General features: G+C 34.8%; 2 long non-coding RNA genes across 3 annotated transcripts; both read left to right on the plus strand.

Annotated features, from left to right (window-relative positions):
- The first annotated feature begins 5,768 nt into the window (after positions 1-5,768).
- LOC117124467 lies at positions 5,769-7,096 on the plus strand. 2 transcript variants are annotated; one of them, XR_004447979.1, is made up of 3 exons: positions 5,769-5,793; positions 6,476-6,592; positions 7,003-7,096. It is a non-coding gene; the product is annotated as an uncharacterized LOC117124467 (long non-coding RNA). The 2 variants fall into 2 exon arrangements; XR_004447978.1 differs by having other exon boundaries at positions 5,779-5,834.
- An 8,726-nt stretch (positions 7,097-15,822) lies between these two features.
- On the plus strand, positions 15,823-17,561 carry LOC117124447. The gene is made up of 3 exons (XR_004447974.1): positions 15,823-16,108; positions 16,803-16,901; positions 17,424-17,561. It is a non-coding gene; the product is annotated as an uncharacterized LOC117124447 (long non-coding RNA).
- Positions 17,562-20,706: the final 3,145 nt, after the last annotated feature.

Raw genomic sequence — 20,706 nt, forward strand, 5'->3', positions numbered from 1 at the left:
CAGGATAATCTGCCATGCAACTTTCTTGAGAAGCTTCTTGAGTGCAGGCTGAGTGATTGTGAACGTTTATGTCCTGCTACTACTCTTTAGTAGTGTCACTGGAATTCTCATTGTCAACCATACTCATGGAAGAAGCAGTCAAAGAGGCAAAGCTTGTCAAACTAAGGTACGCTCAAATGATTGCTTTTATTATATTTAGTAATATGCTAATTATAAATTGCACAGTTACAAAGCGCTGTTGCATTGGTGGCCTTCCAGTGCTATAAGCAAAATGATAGAAAATGATAGTTTTTGTGAGTGGATTTGAACTACAGGTCTCCCTCTAAATAAAGACCACTTTTGGGACCACAGTTTCCATGATCTTCAGTCTCTAATTAGAATAATAAAGATGAAAGACATTTGTTAATTTGAGACCACAGAAAAGTGGTCTTCTAATTGGGGAGGTCTTTAATTTAAGGGAGACACGTACTTCAAAGTGGAAGTATAATGAACTTGCAGGGTTATTTTCCCTAGGGAGGGTGCAGTGACATAATAACAAAGCCCTGTGAACAGTGGAAGGGTCATTCCAAATCAAACCATCCAAATTTTGGGATGTCCCACCTCACACTTCCAGTTTTTAAGAAAATAATAAATGGAAATTTTAATATAGAGTCAGTATATCCACCACAAGAGTGTTGCTCATGGCACTTTGTGCAATTTAACTTCTTTTTCTTTTATTTACACAGTACTCCAGTATCACAAACCACGCCCAAACCACACCCATATACCATTCAGCACAATGACAATTCAGCACAATGACGCTGCAAGTTATGGCTTATTCTCCTACCTTTACTTTTATGTTACTATTTTCCAAGTAATGTATTATTAATAAGTGATAACTTGTTGGAATGGATAAAATGTGAGACTTGTTTTCCAAGGTGTCATTTTTGTAGTGAGTTGACTAATCCTCTCTGAAGAGTGTACTGTATTTGGTGTTTAAGACCAATATCTTAAATGTCTTTTACGAAAACCTGCGCTATTTTAACTTGAATTTCAGTCCTCCAGGTAAAACAAAAGGAGAGCACATGATGGAATTGAGCGAGGGACTAGGGTCTTGAAAGATTTGTGCATCACCTGAGGGTCTTGAAAGATTTGTGCATCACAGTAGCTACCACCAGTTCAGCCGCCTCAGCTAACTTACCCCCTTATGCTCTCTTTGCTTTGGAGACAAGATGCTAATGATCATCATAATACACCTAAATGTTGATTATTGAATATTATGACAATTATAATACCAAAAGTAATTTCCTTATTTGCAAATTAATGTTATTAATATATAGTGGTATTATATTTACTTTATTGTAATTAATATATAGTGGTATTATATTTACTTCATAATACTTAATATATAAATTGTGTAATTTTAAAATTACAATATTAATTACTATTGAATCTTGTATTGCATATGGAAAATATCAATAAACAATAAACAAATGTTTCCACAGTAACTTATAACCATTCACCTGTTTCTGTTGCCAAGAGACATAAGATGTCAGATTTGTTCTGTATTGTTGAGTGCAGTGAAAGTTGATAAAAATGCTAGAAGGTAAGATAAGCATTTACCACTATTTAACTCAGCAATCAGTTTTTGGAAATTTAAAAACTTATCATTTTATGTCAATTATATTCAATCAGTATTTAGTAATTATTGTCATTTGTGGCAAAGACAAGCCAAACCAGTCGCTGGTCACAAATCTTGTTTCAGAGATACCGTAATGACCAAAACATGATGGAATGTCAACATTTTTGAAATCTATTTTATTGCACTATCCTTTATATCTGTATATCATGCTATGCTGCTATTTTCCCCATTTTCAATGTTAAAACAAAACTTTTTAATGATTTTATGAAGTTTCTGCCTGAGAAATGCCTGAAATCATAAACTTCGAAGGCATGATTTCTCAAATATAGTTTTTTAAACAGATTTTTAAACTCTTGTAACATTGTAACACAAAATTGTTGGATTTAAATGGTTCTTTTACCTCATGAATAATTTGCCTATCCAAGTAACGTTATTTTGACTGCCAATCCCTTAAATATTGACGTGTAAAAATCTTAGTAGGCCTCTGGACCAAACTTAATTATAAAAACACTCCCTGTGAACCTTACAAGGGAGTTTTTATTCCAGGCCAGTGCCCAAGGCTTTGTCAGCCTCTTGTCTCGGATCCCTCCGCCGGACTTGTCGGACCACTTGTCGGCAAATTTCTGGCACCACCGCTGGTGCTAGGGGAAGGGGTGTTTTTGTATTGGTGGAGTTCGAGTGTTTAGGGCGTGACGTCGGTAAGCTAAGGCGAGTGAGAAGACAACTCAAAATGGCGGCCAGAATTTTATTTGGTGCTACTGAAAAAAAATGTTGGTGCTACCAACATTTTTGGTGAGATGTCCTACAAAATTAGCAGTGCTACTAGTACCAAGTGAAAAAGTTAATTTGTAGCCCTGACTACCTGTGTCTTTACTACACCAAACTGACATAATAGAAAGTATGCATGTCAGGCCTGACAGTTCACCAAAGCATGTCATAAAACAAATGTAAGTACCGTATACTATAATAGAATATAAAAATCTTCCTGTGACAAAATAACCTGCAAACCAACCAGAATAGCACCACCACATTATTCTGTAAATATTTGACCTCTCACTACTAAAGGAAAATAAAATCAAGCAAACATTGCAGCAGCCTGTTCTAATGCTGATTATATTGGTTTCAGTTTGTTTTCATGTGCCTCCTCACCTTCCTATTAAATTGCACTGAATGATGACCTTTGGTGCAGTGTATGCTCAGCTAAATGCATTCTGTATGCTGTAAAGGAATGAAAAAAAAAACAACTGTAAATTGTGGTTTCATTAGTAATCTGTACTTGCTATAAAAATCAGTAATTAAAGACAAAGAAGATAAAACAGAACGAAAAAAAAAAAAACCAAAACTGTATTCCCATAAACATTTTTTAAGTGACTTGTATGAGGCGATATTCAAAAGAATCTGGCATGTTCATCTGAAAATAGTAACCTTGATGTTAATTTGTATACAGGCTACTAAGACCATCTAAGACTAGCATCACGTAATATCACAAAATCTCTATATCCATACATTAGCTCAACCCGCCCTCGATAAACTAACGTTACGTTATCTCACTATATTTGGATTAACACATTATGAAGGATAAGTACTTAGTGTTTAACACTGGTGTTCTTGGATTCAATTATGGGTATAACTGACAGGAATTGAACCTATTCAGTACTCCACTTGACATTTACTATCAAAAATTGAAAACTATGGATCTGTAAAGGAAACAAGTAATTGTGGTTCCAAAATTACTTGGCTAGAAGGAAGCAAATAGTTAAATGCATAATAAAACATTACCTTATTGCCTCCACCAACGAAGTTGGCAGGAGGCTATGTTTTTGCTTGTTTATTTATTTAGTTATTTATTTTTCTGTCAGCATATTTGTTGTGACCAGCCTAACAGCCCATAGTTTTTATCAGAAATTTTTCAAACTTGGCCACAATGTTCCTTTACCAAATATCTGGAAGTGACTAAATTTTGAAGGGTCAGGGAAAGGTCAAGGACACAATTATCGTAAAACTTTATATAACTGTTTGCCATATAGACGTGTATGTGTGCTGATACAGGCTTGCCGGTAAGGTGTAAACAAACATGACATTAATTTAAAAGTGATATATGTGAAAACAGTTTGGTGCAGTGGTTTGGTGTAAAGTGTTTTCCACACTACCAGCCCCGAGTTCAAATCCCAAGTAGTATACTTTTTTTTTTCCATTATTTTTTTATGGGGACAATATGCGGGGAAATTTATACTGAGGAGAATTATGATGTGGGCGCGGTGGTATGCAATCTCAGAGTGCCCTCTAGTTAGATTTATTTTTTATAAGGGGGCAGGGCTCTTATGGATCGGGGGCTTTGGAGCTTGGGAACCCAGGTTCAATGAAACTGCTGAGCCTGAGGTAGTTCTGCCACTGAAAACTGAAGTCCTGGTGTACACCATTGGCTCATGTACACTATAAAGACCTCAGTACATCTTTTCAGACTTCCAGTGTTCTGGTCCATCTCAAATGGTAGTAATACAATGGGTTCAGCCAAAGTATGTCGATCATGTAGTCGATCAGTATGCATGTATGTCGATCATAGTAGTCGATCAGTATGCATGTAATCATGCATAATTTCAACTCCAGTTCGTCTTATACCCCATTTAGACTAGCTCCGTGGTGGCGCCAGCAGGGGGACGGGGCCCTGGCACCCCGTCGGTGAGTGCTGGCCCCCCCCCCCCCTTTCAGGGAGAAAAAGCCCAATTCGTTGGGGAGAAAAAAAATGATATGTATTTTCTATATATTAGTAGACTCTAAAATCGATTGAATAAGCCTTTGAAACCCCTAGATTGTTAATTTTTTCGTGGGATTTTCCCCCTGGACCACTTTCGAAACTTTTTAATCGAAGCTCGACCACGCCCACATTGCTTTCGTCGGGGAAACTGACCCCTCGTCGGGGAAATCTGACCCTTCGTCCGAGGCGCCACCCCTGGACTAGCTTCGCATTGCGATCGGTTGTAACAATTGTTGCACCTATTCGCAAAGTAAATCGTGTTGGAAAGCTCACCAATAGTAGTTGATCAGTAATCGATTTCGCAATTGTTACCCGTTGCGATTGAGTGCCGCAATCTTTATTACTTCCGATTACAACAGAATCTTAATCCTATGAACAAATTATCTTTAACTGGGAGAGAAATTGGGCCTAAGTAAATTAAAATTACAACTTTTACAACATGACCGTTATAGTTAAGATTTATTGCTTTCTAGGGTTCAGTGGAACGGTATGTTAATAATATTTAAATTTAATATTAATTTTCCAATGTCTGAATTGTAATTTGTATTATATGAAAGTTATGTATTAAAAAATAATTATAGGCATATTCAGTGCAGATTCTTCAGTAGCCTAGAGGCTAGACCAGGGAACAGTGAAATTACAGGCTAGACTAACTAACTTAATGTAAATTATGCCTGGTAGACAGACTGTACAAATTGCTGGACGCACGCACTATAGGACTAGGCCAGACTAGGTCTCAGACTCTGAAGAGGCCTCCTGGTCTGACCTACAGTTGCTCAGGCTTTAATGGGCTAGACCTATGATCGTCCATACTAATTGGACCAATCGTCCGGAAATGGACTCGATCGTCCATCACCTGGCCATAGCAGCAGCATAAAACTAAGCCTCAGCCTGCTCGCTAACGTCGCATTGACCACACGGTGCATGTGTGAAGTTTTTAGGTAGACCGTATAATTATACATGATGTCACCATACAAGCCACGCCCCCCTCGGCTGATCCTGTTGTATTAGCAACTACCATTTCACAGCCCCTATAATTGTGGACTGGACAGCGCCCTTCTTGGTATGACACAACAGGAACCTTAAGGGAAAAGTAAGTTGTAGGAGGAGAAGGATCGAAGAAGAAAATACATAGTGCAATCGAAATACTGTAGTTTCACACCTGACAATTTTATAATTTTCTCACTTAAAAGTCAGTTTTATCTTGCAAGTTTATCCAGATTTTCTGGCAACATGTTTTCTTGTGTATAGAATGCCTACTTTTATAGATAAAATAATGCTATTTCTTCAGTTGACAATTTTTGTTTTATATTTTTCTCCAGATATCGTCAGTATCTCTGCTGTATGAAACAGTCTCTTGAGTTTGACAGACAAGTTTGGTGGCACTGACATCTGAGAATGGCTCACAGAATTTTGTGTGTGTACAAGTATTCTACATTTAAATATTTAAAATATAATGTAAGAGAATAAAGTAGAAATTGATAAATTTAAGAACTCTTTTAGTATGAAGCCTGGGGTAGTGGAGTTGACATATGAGGCATGTTGTGTAAAATGGCTATGTTGAATAAAACTGAAATTAAAATTTATCAGTTTTTTTTTTTAAACATTTTATACAGTAATTTTTAAATGAGGGGTCATCCATTAATATCAAACATTCAAGCTGTAGTAGAGGGTACACACCACTGGAGTCAAGATAAAGATGATTGTTAGTAATTAGCTTCCTGTATTAATGCAGACATTTTTTTAATGCAATTAACTACCAAAAAATATAAAAGATATGCTTTGTTGATCATTTCCCGAGCATAAGAATTTTGGACACGATTAATTAGATATTTACCTGTATTTATGTTGATTTACAGTGATATTTTTTCAAATATTTTTGAACTCCAATATTTTATAGGTAATTTACTCTATGCTGGCCTGTGTGATAACTTTAGCCTTTTTGCCACGACATTACCTCAGATTCACAAATCCAAGCATTGCATGATTTGAACCCATGACCCTGGAATTGGAAGTTAAGTTTATTAATTACCAGCACTATGAGTGTTTTCTAACCCATCTTGTGACCTTTATCTGATCAGGGCTGTGTTTTTTTTCAGGGACACTCAAGACTGTTGGTGGAAGAAGCTAGTGAATTAATTGTGGCATCTGTCTATAATGATACAAGGACTGTAATTGGACACAAGATTACAGCAAAAAGCCAGTCAACAGACATGGTAAAAAACCCTGTCTGTTAACATGCCTCCTCACTTTTCTATAGAATCAATCTGGTTGGTGACCATTGGGGCAGTGTATGCCAAGCCTAATGCTTATTGTATGTTTTAAGAAATGAAACAAAACTGTAATTCTAATATTGGTAAACAAGACTAGTCTATGTAAAAATCAGTAACTGAAGAAAAAAAAGTAATTTTGTAGTTTTCATATGTAGTTAAAGTAAGTATAGTGCAGTCAAAATAGTTCCAGACTGACAACAAATCATTTTCTCTCCCTAAAAATTCAATTCAGTTTTATCTTGCGGGTTTATCCAAATTTTCTGGCAACATAATTGTATATGTTTTCTTGTGTAAAATGCCAAACTTCTAGTATACAATAATAATGGCAATTTTTGTTTTATATTTTACTCCAGATATCGTCGGTATCGTGGTTTGTTAGCTGCAGAAGTAGTCTAGCTTTTCTGCATTATGCCATCGTTTTTTGACTTGATGCAAAATAACCCTGGAGTAATGCAGTTTGTGTCAGCTGCGTCTGGTGATGGTGATCATTGAAAGTAAGGTAAAACTAGACTTCCATCCATTTCATCAGAAATCGGTGTGATCAGACTGATTGTGTATTCTGGTATCCCAGCTCTCTATTCCAGCCCGTATACTCGTTCCCCCACCTTTACTGCAACCCAAGCTTATTATTAAGTATCCCAGAACCAACCTTCTCGAGTCCTTTGTACATAAATTCATTAATTTATTTATTTTTATGTTATTTTTCTGTACTGTAATTCAAGCAGATATTGGCCATTGATGATGGCACTTGCAGTATCAAATGCAATTAAATACATTTTTTGTTTTATTAGTGATTTTACATCCTGGAGTTATTCTCACCTCATTGGATAAGCCAACTGTTGCCATTGTTGCTAACACCCTGCAAACATTAAACCATTGTCCCAGGCTACTGTATGTCCACCACGTCTGCATTTACATTACGACTACTAACATCTGCTGATTTCCTTTTTTTAGTAGTTACGCCTCCAAATTGATTACTGGTTGCCCAAGAGCATCACTTTCCATAATAGTCTGTTAAAGCGTTTTGATGCAATGCTACTGTAAAGCCTTTAATACCATTTAGCCTGTAATAACACTTTACTATGAAATGTTGATCCTTCAAAACAAGCTCTTCTAATCCCTAATATATTTATGAGGATATTTGTTTGTAATTTCTCATCAGACAGTGCATTTAGAGACAAAGGTGTGCAGATATCATGTATTAATAGAATAGATCTTTTCAAAACTTGGAATTGACGAATACATTCAGCATTTATTATTCAAATATTTGAGAATCACATGTATAAATTCATCATGTATAACCAGGTCTGCATAACACCACATTCTCACACATTTATCACTGTTAACATCAAGATTTAGAAGTGACTACCATTGCTAATTGTTGTATAATTTTGCCTCAGACAATTTGAATATCGACTGCATGTTTGCACAAGAGTACACCATGAGTACACCATTCTATAATTAGCTGTACAAGTGATGATGCACTGTTTGTAAAACATTTTAATACACTTTAATGTGCTATCAAATATAAGTGTAAATTTTTAAATTTCTTATCAGACAGTACATATTTATGGACATGGTTATCGTACATATAATAATAGATATATCATTTTTACACTTGTAATTGACCAATACAGTACATTGTGCATTGCGTATTATACATTACTCTGAGATCACATGTTCCTAACAATTAAATCCCAGGGTGCATCAGTTTTTCCTCAACTAGATCCTAGGGGGAGGGATTTGGGTTTGAATTGTAACGAGAATTTTACACTTGTTTCAAAGTATTTAGAAAAAATCAATATTCTTCCACCTTAGGCAAAAGAGAGGAAACCTAGTTACCCTGCTTTTGCCAAAGGCCACAGATCATGAGATGAGCTTCTCGGAGTCAACGGCCAACCATTAATTAGTTTAAGGAGTAGGAGTAGTTTAGTCTCATTGTTATTATGATTATTATTTTTATTTTATTTTATTGTTATTATTTTAATGTTATTTGCGTTTTCTCAGTTAGCCTATATTTTCTCTGTAAAGCACATAGGGGCAATGTGCAATATGTGCTATATAAATATAACATTATTATTATTATTATTATCATGTGACCAGCATAGGATAGGGCCGTTCCACTAAGCTCCACCCCTTGGATACTGTTGTTGTAGTGTGGGACCTTAAATAGTGTAAACATACTTCTTGGTTGTTTGTGGACACATGCAGGTATTCCTGGCTGTTGAATAACAGCTTCTAATTGGCCAGTTGTTAGGTTTGACTGACACTCCTTAGAGGTGCATTACACTAGTCATCTGTCATCCACAGCCTTAAGCTCTGTCCAGATTATCAAATATTCTTTGACAAAAAGAAGTATTGATGATGTCATCTGAAAGTATTGATTGCCATATATAGTGATGCTGTGCCTATATATGGTCATGAGATGATGTCATCTGAAAGTATTGATGGCCATATATAGTGATGCTGTGCCTATATATGGTCATGAGATGATGTCATCTGAAAGTATTGATTGATGCTGTGCCTATATATGGTCATGAGATGATGTCATCTGAAAGTATTGATGGCCATATATAGTGATGCTGTGCCTATATATGGTCATGAGATGATGTCATCTGAAAGTATTGATGGCCAATAGTGATGCTGTGCCTATATATGGTCATGAATGAGATGATGTCATCTGACAATTCTTGAGAAATAAAGTTTGATAGTGTGGACAAGGCTTGACAATTGAGAGTGTGTTGTTTTATTTGTTTTGTGTTTGTTTACTTTGTTAGATACAAGAAGCTATTCAGACTCGAGGCAAAACCTATGTCAACACCAGTGTATTCCAGTAGTTTACTTTCTGAAGGCCGTAGCAATTTTTTCTAAGTCCACAACGATTATTGGGTTAAATCCGAGGAAAGTTGTGGCTAAAAAAGCTCCTGTGTTTGAGTGTATACTTCTAGGCCCTCAAAACCATTGGGTTCATCATTGCCTAAATTCCAGAGTCATTTTGCACTGATAAGCTGGGGAACATACCAGGTAGGTACGTATTCCCTTCTCAAAAAATATTTTCATTTTTATAATTTAGGGTTTATCTTCTTTGTAAATACAAATAGATACTGAAGCCAATCACTTGAAATATTGGAAGATCACAAAGTAAACTTTAAATATCAACTGCCAAATCTTATGTATGAGCAATGCCTTATTTCTGAATTAGGTCTATATGTTATACACATTTAAAAAAAAAATTAAATAAGGATAAATAGTTGAAAATCTGTTAAGGCAATGATATAGAAATACATTTTTTATTGATTTTTTAGTGAGGATTTAATTTTTCATGTATTTATGCATTGATTCATTGATCTGACTGGTTAATTGATTGCTTACCTTGGCCCAAACTTATACTGAGGGTGTGAAAATTCTTGGCTGTCTTGTACTGTATGACATGTATTGGACAGCATCATAGTTTATGAGTACTTAAAAGTAGTATCAGACTTTATTCATATTTTGACATCATTTTTCCACCAGGTTCTTATCAATTAGAATTAGAATTAGGTTCTTATCAGGTTCTTATCCTGCTCGCCATGTTATCTTTATAACCTCCAGTTATATATATGTGGTTTTGATTGTGTCGAGACAGAGAATGGATTTATACGCGTACACCTTGATGAGGGTTGAAAGGGTTTATTCATCAAAATGATACGGTTTGAACTGAAAGATTATAGATATAAGATTATAAAAGTCATAAAGTCGTGTTATAGAAAATCACTGAAATAGTTAAAATATAATATTGTAAATAAGTGGAATGGGTTATTGTACTAATTAACTTTCATGTAGAAAGTAAACAAAATAATCTGCACACTGTAGAACTCAAAAAAACAGAATAATCCATAAACTATAATTACTTAATCACTAAGTTACCAAAATTATAATTAACAAAGCACATACACATAATGCAGTCAACCTATTAAACTACTGTAACATGTTACTTGTTGCACAGCATAAAGCCTATATTATAAGATACATCATAACAATTAAATCTAATCAAACCTAAAATATAACATAAAATAAAGTTAAACTTACATCTGTATCCTCTTCAAAACCGTTGAGTAAATACAGTAAAAATTGATATTATAAGAAACAGTAGTCGTTTAAACAATAGAAGTTGAATTGGGTTGAGTTGAATGTAGAGTGTCTACAATTAGAAGAATGCCAAGCCAAACCCTGCCAAAGGGGCAAGATAAGACAATAAGGCCCTCTGATTGGTCAGGACTAATTAGTGTGCCTGGCCTTATGATTACTTTAACATATTGAGCAGGCCCAACTGGTAGTGGACAGGGCTAGTAAAGGGTATGAAGGTCACTCTATACTAACAACAAGGGTAGAGGATAATATCACTAGTTTAAACCTTACAATCTTTGGCTGTCCAACTGGTCTTCTCTGGCACCTCCAACTTTCTGGCCACATTCAGCACTCTGCTTTACATGACCATCGCGATCTCTGTCTTCATAAGCAGATCCCCAACAGGCACTCATCTAGAATTAGTTACAATGCTGCCCTCATACTGTAGCTTTTATTTCTTGTTTCTCATACTTATTTTTTTAAAGATTAAAGAAAAATAAAGATAAAATTTTGTTTTCTTATTTAGCAAATAGTTTTGTCAAAATCCAGACAGAGGAGAAAATAAAAATAAATATTTTTAGTGAATGTCAAATAGGATGGAAATGCTTCAAATTTATATAATTAGAAAGAAATATACAGTACATATCTTATCATCTGAGGGCGTAAAAAAAATGAAGTAAATCTTCTATTTTTTTCTGAAATTTCCACTTTTTCGTAAAATTTTATTTTTATTTGAAATCATCAATATTTGCAGTAGGCTGGTTTGATTAAACAAGGTACAGTATTTAAACATGTCTGGCCTTTAGTTGAAAGAGTAGTAAATTTTAATAATAATAATAATAATAATAATAATATTTTAATTATTTGTCCTCATTTTAATGGAAAATTGGAAATTTGGGATGGGGATCAATGGCTGCAGTGCAGTCACCCAATTTAACTACAACATATGAGAGACACGTACAAATACAAACATTGTCCTTCCTACCAAACTCTCAATAAAAGATGATCAAACAATTTCAACTGGTTTTGAATTGTGTAATGTGATTTATAGAGTAAAACAATAAATGTAGTAGGCATTAAAGCAAAGTACATGTACTGTACATTCACATCATTTGTACAATTACAAAAACAAGTCTTTAAGATATTTTGCCAACAATACCTTTATCGTATTAGGAGTTTTGTGGTAACGTAATAATAGTAAGTCAAAATTTTCTTATTGAGTTTTTGTGATGATTTATTTACAGTATGCATGGTTTATTAATTAACTGACTGAATGATTATTGAGCAATAACACAAACACATTATTTAAAAAAATTTTTCTGCTTGTTCTAATGATGTTTTGTGAGCTAATAGTTTATTATTTTCACATTTTCTACTCAATTAAGCACAAACAACCTGTGTTTTGTAGTAAAATTTTGAAATTGTATTTTAATAAATGCACTAGGCAATCGTACTATTTTTTATAAGGGAAAAATTGCTGTGTTTAGTTTCAAAGTACAACAGCATTTAACTATGCCTATGTGCCTATATTTTAGGCCTAATTACCAAACATTACCCACCCCATTAGGTTGGCAATGAAACATGTCTACAAATACATGTTAATGCTTCTTTTTTTTTTACAAGCTTATAGGTATCATTGATCACTTTACTTTCAACACTAGAATCACAAAAAAAGGAAAAAAGAGAAAGACCCAGAAAGCTTGAAAAGAAAAGAAAGCCGTAAAACCAGAAACTGATATTAGCACAGAAAAAAATGTAGAATTTGATGTCTTCCTAAATTCATATCTTGTTATATCATGTAGTATATCGAGTATTGATTTTTTGTAAATTTATATTTTTAAAATCCTGTACAGCGCCTGCGATCATTTTAATTGGATATTGTTTGTGCTAAATAAAGTTATTTTTAGTAGTAGTAGTAGTAGTAGTAGCCCAGGCATGCCAAATCACAGGGATCCCCAGCAAAACAAGATGGCCTATGGCAATTCCCCAAGAAAGCAGAAATCTCCTGAAAATTAACCAATCTTAATACGCAAAATCATAATATATACATAATTTAGTAGTAGTGTAGTAGCCCAGGGGTGCCAAATCTCAAAGAGTCACAAGGATCGCCAGCAAAACAAGATGGCCTATGGCAATTCCCCAAGAAAGCAGAAATCTCCTGGAAATGAACCAATCTTGTGCAAATTCCTAATATTTACATGTTTATACTACAGTACTGTAATTATCAATGGTCTCACGCAAGTCAGCTGCTGATGAGTATCACCATGTGCAGCTAAATAAAGTTACATGTGTTTAAGAAACTCATTAACCAGATCTCCAGCAAGTGACTTCTTCCAACTTAGGACCCCTGAGTAGCTGTGTTAATCTCAACTAAATCAGTAAAAAAATATATCAAACAGCACTTTTAATACACAAAATATAATTCATTGAACACCCAGCTTTTTCTTTATGCAAACAACTTCTTCAGGTTGCTATTTTAATATGAAAATATTTTTTTGATAGTGCATATAGTGGTCCCATGATTTCCAAGTTTAAGGATCATAATGATTTCTACTCGTATGTTAATATCAAAGGAATGGTCTTCGATGGAGATTGTGGATACTGGAAACCAATAAGAGCAATTGAGACAGGTATGTGTACAGACTCTTCCTATTCATGTGATACTGCAGTGTTTTGGGGTATAAGCCCACCTCTTCTATGCCTGCCCTTACTCTATATGTGGCAAAGACAAGCCAAACTAGTCACTTGTCGCAAATCGTGTTTCAGAGAAAATGGCTAAAACATGCTGGAATGTCAAATTTTTATAAATCTATTTTATTGTAGTAAACTAACCTTTATATATCTACACATCATTCTATGCTGTCATTTTCCCCATTTTCAATGTTAAACAATACTTTTTAAGGATTTAAAGATAGTTTCTGCATGAGAAATGCCCGAAATCATAAACTTTGACGGCTAATTTCTCATATATTGTTCTTTAAACAGCTGTGTGGTTAAACGCTTGTAACTTCATAAGGAAATGTCCGATTTGAATGATTTTTTACCATTTTATAGCTATTATTTTACTATCTAACATTGTATTAATAACTCAAAATCGATTTTTGCGACGAGTGACTGGTTTGGCTTGTCTTTGCCACATATGTTACATCTGATTTTATGTATTAGTGCCCCCTCCCCCAATCCCAATCAATTCCAGGTTTTGAACAAGAAGCTCAGTTGATTTTTTACAAATACTCTCAGGTAAAAAAAGATCTTGCCTTTGATTTGTTCATGCAATGTTGAAAATTCGCCTTCAAATGCCCTTCCCTATAAAGGTGAAAAGGTTTTTATGAATAGAGGGTTTCTCGATTACCTTTCAATATATATATTGACCAGGAGTGTGACTAGAGATGACATAGGAAAGCCCAACAACATATCAAGTGGTCATTTCTAAACCTCTGGCCAATAACAATAAAAAATACAATAAAATGTATAATAGGATGGTACTATGTAATATGCAGGTTGTCGGTTTTATGTAAAGTAAAATAAATATACTCTCAATGGATTTTTTTTAAACAATGATGATAAAAATGTCAATAATAAATATTATACAGTGGTGGGGTTATTGTTATTTATTTATTTTAGGTTTTTGTTAATGTTTTAATGGAGAAAGCATAAATACCTTGTTTATTTGCACTATATAGTTCTACCTGTTAATATCACTATATGCAAATCAAAAAAATAAAAACATTTCAGTATTAAGTTTTACTTAGGAGAAAAAAAATCCTTAAAAATTGAACAACAAATTGATTATCAATTACATGTGGGTGCACTAAAGCATAGTGGTTATCTATTCTTTAATCTTTGTTTTTCTTCTTTTAAGAATTTTACTATACAAGAGACAGTTGGGATGCATTTATGCCACTAAATCCACCTAGTAGCCCTCAGCAAGGCAGAAGCCCTATTGGGTCATACAGAGACTTAGCAGTGGAGCCATGATCACACCCGCTAAGTTGATAGTAATTCACAAATTGCACTACTTCATCACTGGTAATGGTAATAGTGATATACTTATAAGGTGCATAATACAAATTCGTTTCTATGGAAAAAAACCACAGCCCATGTGCACATAAAAATAGAAAGAATTTTAAACAAAAATCAAAAGAAAAGGAATCAAGTTCAGAATTAAAATAAAGAAAAAAGATGGGATTTGAGCCAAGACTTGAAGACAGTCAAACAGTCTCAGGTACAGTAGTTGGTTTCAAAGCTTTGAGCAGCAACCAGAAACAACGATTGCCACAAGTTGTGTGGTGACCAATGGAACAGTTATGAATGGTAAGTGAAGATGAGGTAGACCAAGTCTGCGGATGCAAACAGCAAAACGAAGTGAAATAAGATTGGAGATGTAGTTAGGGAATGATTTATGGAGTGACTTACAGTATATACAAATAACAAGATCTTGAAGTTAATTCTCAGATAAATGGGTAACCAATGGAGACGATGTACAGTTGGGGATGTGCTGTATGCCCACGGTTAGCTGGACTTTCCTCAGCAGTTTGTAGGACAAAAGCCATAAAGAACCCATTGCAATAATCCAATCGAGATTTAACAAAAGCATAGACGTCCAAGTTTGGAAGTATCACCATCATTGAGCATCATTTGCACGCATTCGATCCTCCCCTAAAAAACTTGCACCTTCCCATTTAAAATGTTCAAGGCAAAGTATATCATGCTCAAGTAGATAAAATCACCTTATTTTTGTAAACCTTTCCTCACTTAAACGAGTCCTCCACTTCGCCACCCCCCCCCCCATCAGCCCCTTCCCCATTTCCAGACTAGATACACCACTGACTGTAGGAGATTTTTACCGATATTAGATAGAATATTTAATAACAACAACAGTATTTTAATTGATTAGATGAATAACCGATATGTTGAGTGGCCGAGCGGTAAGGCAGAAGAAACAAGTTGCCTAAATTTTTGCTACTACAAGATTAATAGAAACAATAATATAATGAATGGCATCATACTCAAAAGTGATGTGTAATGGGTAAATGATAAATTTTGTTGTGCGTAGGGTACTTTAGCAGGCGTGTGTATTTTATTTTATTTTATTAATTGTTTTAGGCCCAAAGCCAAGGATCTGCCAAACAGGAAACATAATCCTTGGTGTGTATCACATAGAAGAAATTCAAATCGAAATCATTCCATCACTTTTCTAAGTGACATATCCTCTTTTACCAGACAAATATAAACACAAGATCCTCTAAGTAAACCAAGTCTCATTATGAGCCTAATAGGGAGTTGAGTTGTTTTGGTCATGAGAAAAAGTCCTGTTACTGTGACCGGAATCAATTACCCTGGGATTGGAAGGTAAGGTTCCTGTCGTATATTATATTATATAGCAATCGTATTTAAAACAAACCACATTTAAGTAAGACAATAAACAATATTCCAGCTCAAGCCAATATGTGTTTATTCGGTCTCTGATTTAACATGTCTGACTAACCATGAGGTATTTATAATTTATCAGTAATGCCTTGCTCTATTATCATTGTAGTCTTGCAATCCATACACTACAGTTCCCTCCATCAAGCTATTCAACTCCACTCAACCATTATTTAATTATTAATGGTAATGATAATAATTGTAGCGTTTGCTTTTGCGCCGTTTGCTGTAAACAATTTCAAGTTGCTAAGATTTAATTTTTAGCATAGCATTCTTTTAGGGTTTATAATTTTTTTTTTTTTGGCAACAGACAAGAAAAAAAAATTAACATAGACATAAAAAAGGCAAATTCCAGGCCTGATTTCTAACCTGCAGTTAATTTTCAGACACTTTGCCCTATCAAAACCATTATTCAAGTTACTTAATTTAATTCTTCATACATTATTGCAATCTTGTATACATAATTGAGGTTTAATATTAACAATAACCAATCAATAAAAATTAACATAAGGAAACACAGAAAGAATGATAGCAATATATTCAGAATAAAAAAAGTTATTTAATTGTTACATAATACATGTTTATCATATTCATTTTAATTATTTACTTTGTTGAATAGTGGTTTGGTAGACAAGGCCTGTAGCCATTGTGTGATGACAGGATGTGTGGCCTGTAGATCTGAAGATTCTCTCCACAGCCATGTAATGCACAGTGACAGGTATGGTACCCCTCAAATTATCAACATATTTGACCTCAACTATTCACATATGCATAGCTCCAAGTACAGAGTGTCACATCAAATAGAAAAACAAAAGTGCACAGTGGTTCATCCTCGCTTTGTTCTTCTATTTTGATCCATTTTCTAAACAACTCAAATTTGTTTACCTCCTCTGAGTATACAGCTCATTTAGACCTTCTTTACTGTATATTCTATTATTAATTTAGCTGTAATTTATGTATTGCATGCACTGTATTTATGTTTTTAATCTTTGTCTTTCAAGTAATTATTTAACTTTTGTGTATATTTTGTGTATTCCTAATTCAGGAAAACAAATTTCATGTGCATTTCATTTCATTTAAAATAAATGGAATCTGAATCTTGAGTCTTGAGGTGGGGGGGTGGGGGGTGGTGTCTGTCCAACTGGGGATTATTCCCCTGTCCCGCTAGTGCTTCTATTGGTGTGATCATATTCTTTGTCGGGTTTTGAAGGTCAAATGACGATAATCTTTTGTTTTTTAGTTTGAAAAACCGATTGAGTGCAGGCCGAGTGATTGCGAACGTTTTAATGTCTGCTGCTACTCTTAGTTAGCATCACTGAAATTCTCATTGTCAACCAAACTCATTGAAGAAATCAGTTAAAGAGGCAAATCTTGTCAAACTAAGGTACTGTATGCTTAAATGATTGCTTTTATTTTATTTAATAATATTTAATATTAATTTTATTGCGAAGTGCTCTCGCATTGGTTGCCTCACAGTGCTGCAAGAAAAATTATAGTGTCTCCCTCCAATTAGAGACCACTTTTGTGACCAGGGTTTCAGTAGTCTTTCAGCTTTGGCTAATTTGAGACCACAACACAGTTTTCTTTAATTGGAGGTGCTGGTCTTTAATTGGTGGGGTCTTTAGAGACCTGTAATTTAAAATGGAAATATACTATAAATAAATTCCAGAGGCAGTTTGTTTGTTTGTAGTTTGTTTTGTTTGGTAGAGAGGGTGCAGTGACAAAAAGAAAGCCCTGTGAGAAGAGGAAGGGTCATTCCATCTCAAATCAAGCAAATTTTGGGATGTCCTACCTCACACTTCTAATATTTAAAAATATAATAAATGGCATTTTGTATGGCAATCCACCACAAGTATGTGCCTTATGGCACTTCAATTGGTGCAATTTAACTTTTTTTAACACAGCTGCTCCAGTATCACAAACCACGCCCATATTAAGCACAATGATGCTGTTAGTTAATGCTTATTCTCCTATATTTACCTTTATGTTACTATTTTAAAAGTACTGTATTTATAGTGATAATTTGTTGGAATCGATAAAATCTGAAACTAATATTTTCTAATGCGTCCTTGTAGTAAATTGGTAGTACACTGAGGAGGCAATCCCGTACTGTTTAGGCCTAAACTCTTCTCTGCAGAATGTGCTTTATTTGCGCTATTGTAACTTGCATTCCATGCCTCCAGGTCCCTATTTTATGATTGACTGAGATGCATCCGATTAGTAGCTTCATGTATCATGCATCTGGCAAATGACCAGAGCATCATGCATCTTGTAACTGACCAGTAGCCTCATGTATCATGCAACTGACCAGTAGCCTCATGTATGCATCTTGCAACTGACCAGTAGCCTCATGTATCATGCAACTGACCAGTAGCCTCAAGTATCATGTATCTTGCAACTGACCAGTAGCCCTCATGTATCATGATGCAACCGACCATGCAGATGCAAATATGGTTGAGTAACATAGACCTGAGAATTGACTGTTCTATTATTTTTGAGGGGTATTCTAGCTTAAGTACCGTCACTAGTTTTGTTGAGGTATAGACTGCTGGTTTGTGTAGTCTACGCTTTTTCTTTATATTTCGTCTAGGATGATGGTCTTCAGGACAGACTCTACCTGTGTCTTTACTACACCGTAACTGACATAATAAAAAAAAAATGCATGCCAGTTAAGAAAAGCATGTCTTAAAACGATTGTAGTACTGTGTACTTCAGTAAAAATCTTACTGTGGCAAAAATAGCCATAATAAATACCCAGAACAGCAGCACACATCATTTTCAGAATGTTTGACCTTTCACTACTAAATGAAAATGCTATTACAACTATTATCGAGCAGACATTGCGACAGTCTGTCGACGAATCTATTTCCGCTCTCTGACTGCTGATTGTCTGTGGCAGTTTGAGAAGGCCGATTAAAAAAAAAAAACATTTATTTGAGGCACCTCCTCACGCTGGTCAATGACTATCAGTGCAGTGTGTGCCACCTTAATGTATTTCTGTATGGTGTAAAAAATTAAACAAAACTGTAAATTGTAGTGTCAATATTGGTAATCTGTACTACTGTATGTCTATATAAAAATTTGTAATTCAACAGAAATAGCACTTGCTGTGGTTTTCATGTGTGGTTGAGATACTGTATACTGTACTGTGGTTGAAATATACTGTACTGCAGTCAAAATAGATTCAGACCATAGCAACTTAATAATTTTCTCTCTAATGCAGTGTGCGGATTTATCCAGATTTTTTTGGCAACTTATTAAAGTAGAACCCCTATTAAGGGGACACCTTCGGGACCAGAAAAAGTGTCCCCTTATAGGGGTGTCCCCTTAATGTTGGTATCACTTCAGGAGACACAAACCAAAAACCAAAATTGTCCCCTTAATAGGAGTTTTTGGCATGTTTTCATACAGCCATGACATACACCTGTACATTCTGTATAATTTTATTTTTATTGACATAAGGAATCAGCTAAGTGGAATTAGAACTAATTTATAGCAACAATTTGCAGTGCAATGCACATAACAATTAATTTTATAATATGAAATCAGTACAAATATTAAAACAATAGTTTTATATGTTGTTTGGTGCAGCGGGAACAGTATGGTTTTATGTAAATGTACCCTTGGGATTTTTTAACAGTGATGATAAATTATGTCAAGTTACATATAATTTGTTTAACAAATAATATGTAATCCACCTAATTTAGGTTTTCTTTATCTTTAATGGAAAGGCATAGACTTATTTCCCACTATGTGTCTACCTGTGTTGTTGTTATGTGAAATCCTTAAAACATAGCAGAGATTCACTGAAAAATTGTCAAAAGTAGAAAGATTTATTGTTATTTACATGTCGGTTCACCATAAGTAAGGAGGTCGTCCATTCTTGTACCTGTATATTTTTCTTCTAAGAATTACTATGAAGAAGACAGTTGAGACAGATTTTATGCCACCAAAATCCTCCTCATAGCCCTCAGCTAGGCAGAAGCCCCAGGGGGGTCAGACACAGGCTTAGCAGTAGAGCCACAAACACACCCGGTAAGTTGATAGTAATCCACAAATTGCACTACTTGTACAGCCCACTGTGGTTGCAATGTGGCCTTTACACACTACCACTGACTTTGTTCACTTAATAGTACTCCCAGCAGCACTAATAGCTAAGAAGTGTTTTAAGGAGGTTTCACACACAGCCACCTGCTGTAGATGAAAAACCTTTTGATTTTAATCACAGGCAGAGGCTTATGTATCTAGGGGCTGTCTCTTATACACATCTAGATGTGTATAAGAGACAGGCGTTAGATGTAATGAACACACGGCCGATTTATTCATTAAGCAATTTTTAACATTCATTATTCATTGAGTTTAATATTGGTTGTATTATGTTTTTGTCAGTGCAACACTCTATGCTAGTGCTCTCCAGTCCAGAAGAACAATCACACCAAACCTTGTTGTTTATTGTGGTCAGATGCATCTCACATGCAAATTACTTGCAGAGGGCCTAACCACAGTTTTTTTTTAATCTCTTA

Source organism: Anneissia japonica, unplaced genomic scaffold (assembly GCF_011630105.1).
Source record: "Anneissia japonica isolate Jap-2015-1 unplaced genomic scaffold, ASM1163010v1 scaffold6985_len198055_cov123, whole genome shotgun sequence".
NCBI lineage: Eukaryota > Metazoa > Echinodermata > Crinoidea > Comatulida > Comatulidae > Anneissia > Anneissia japonica.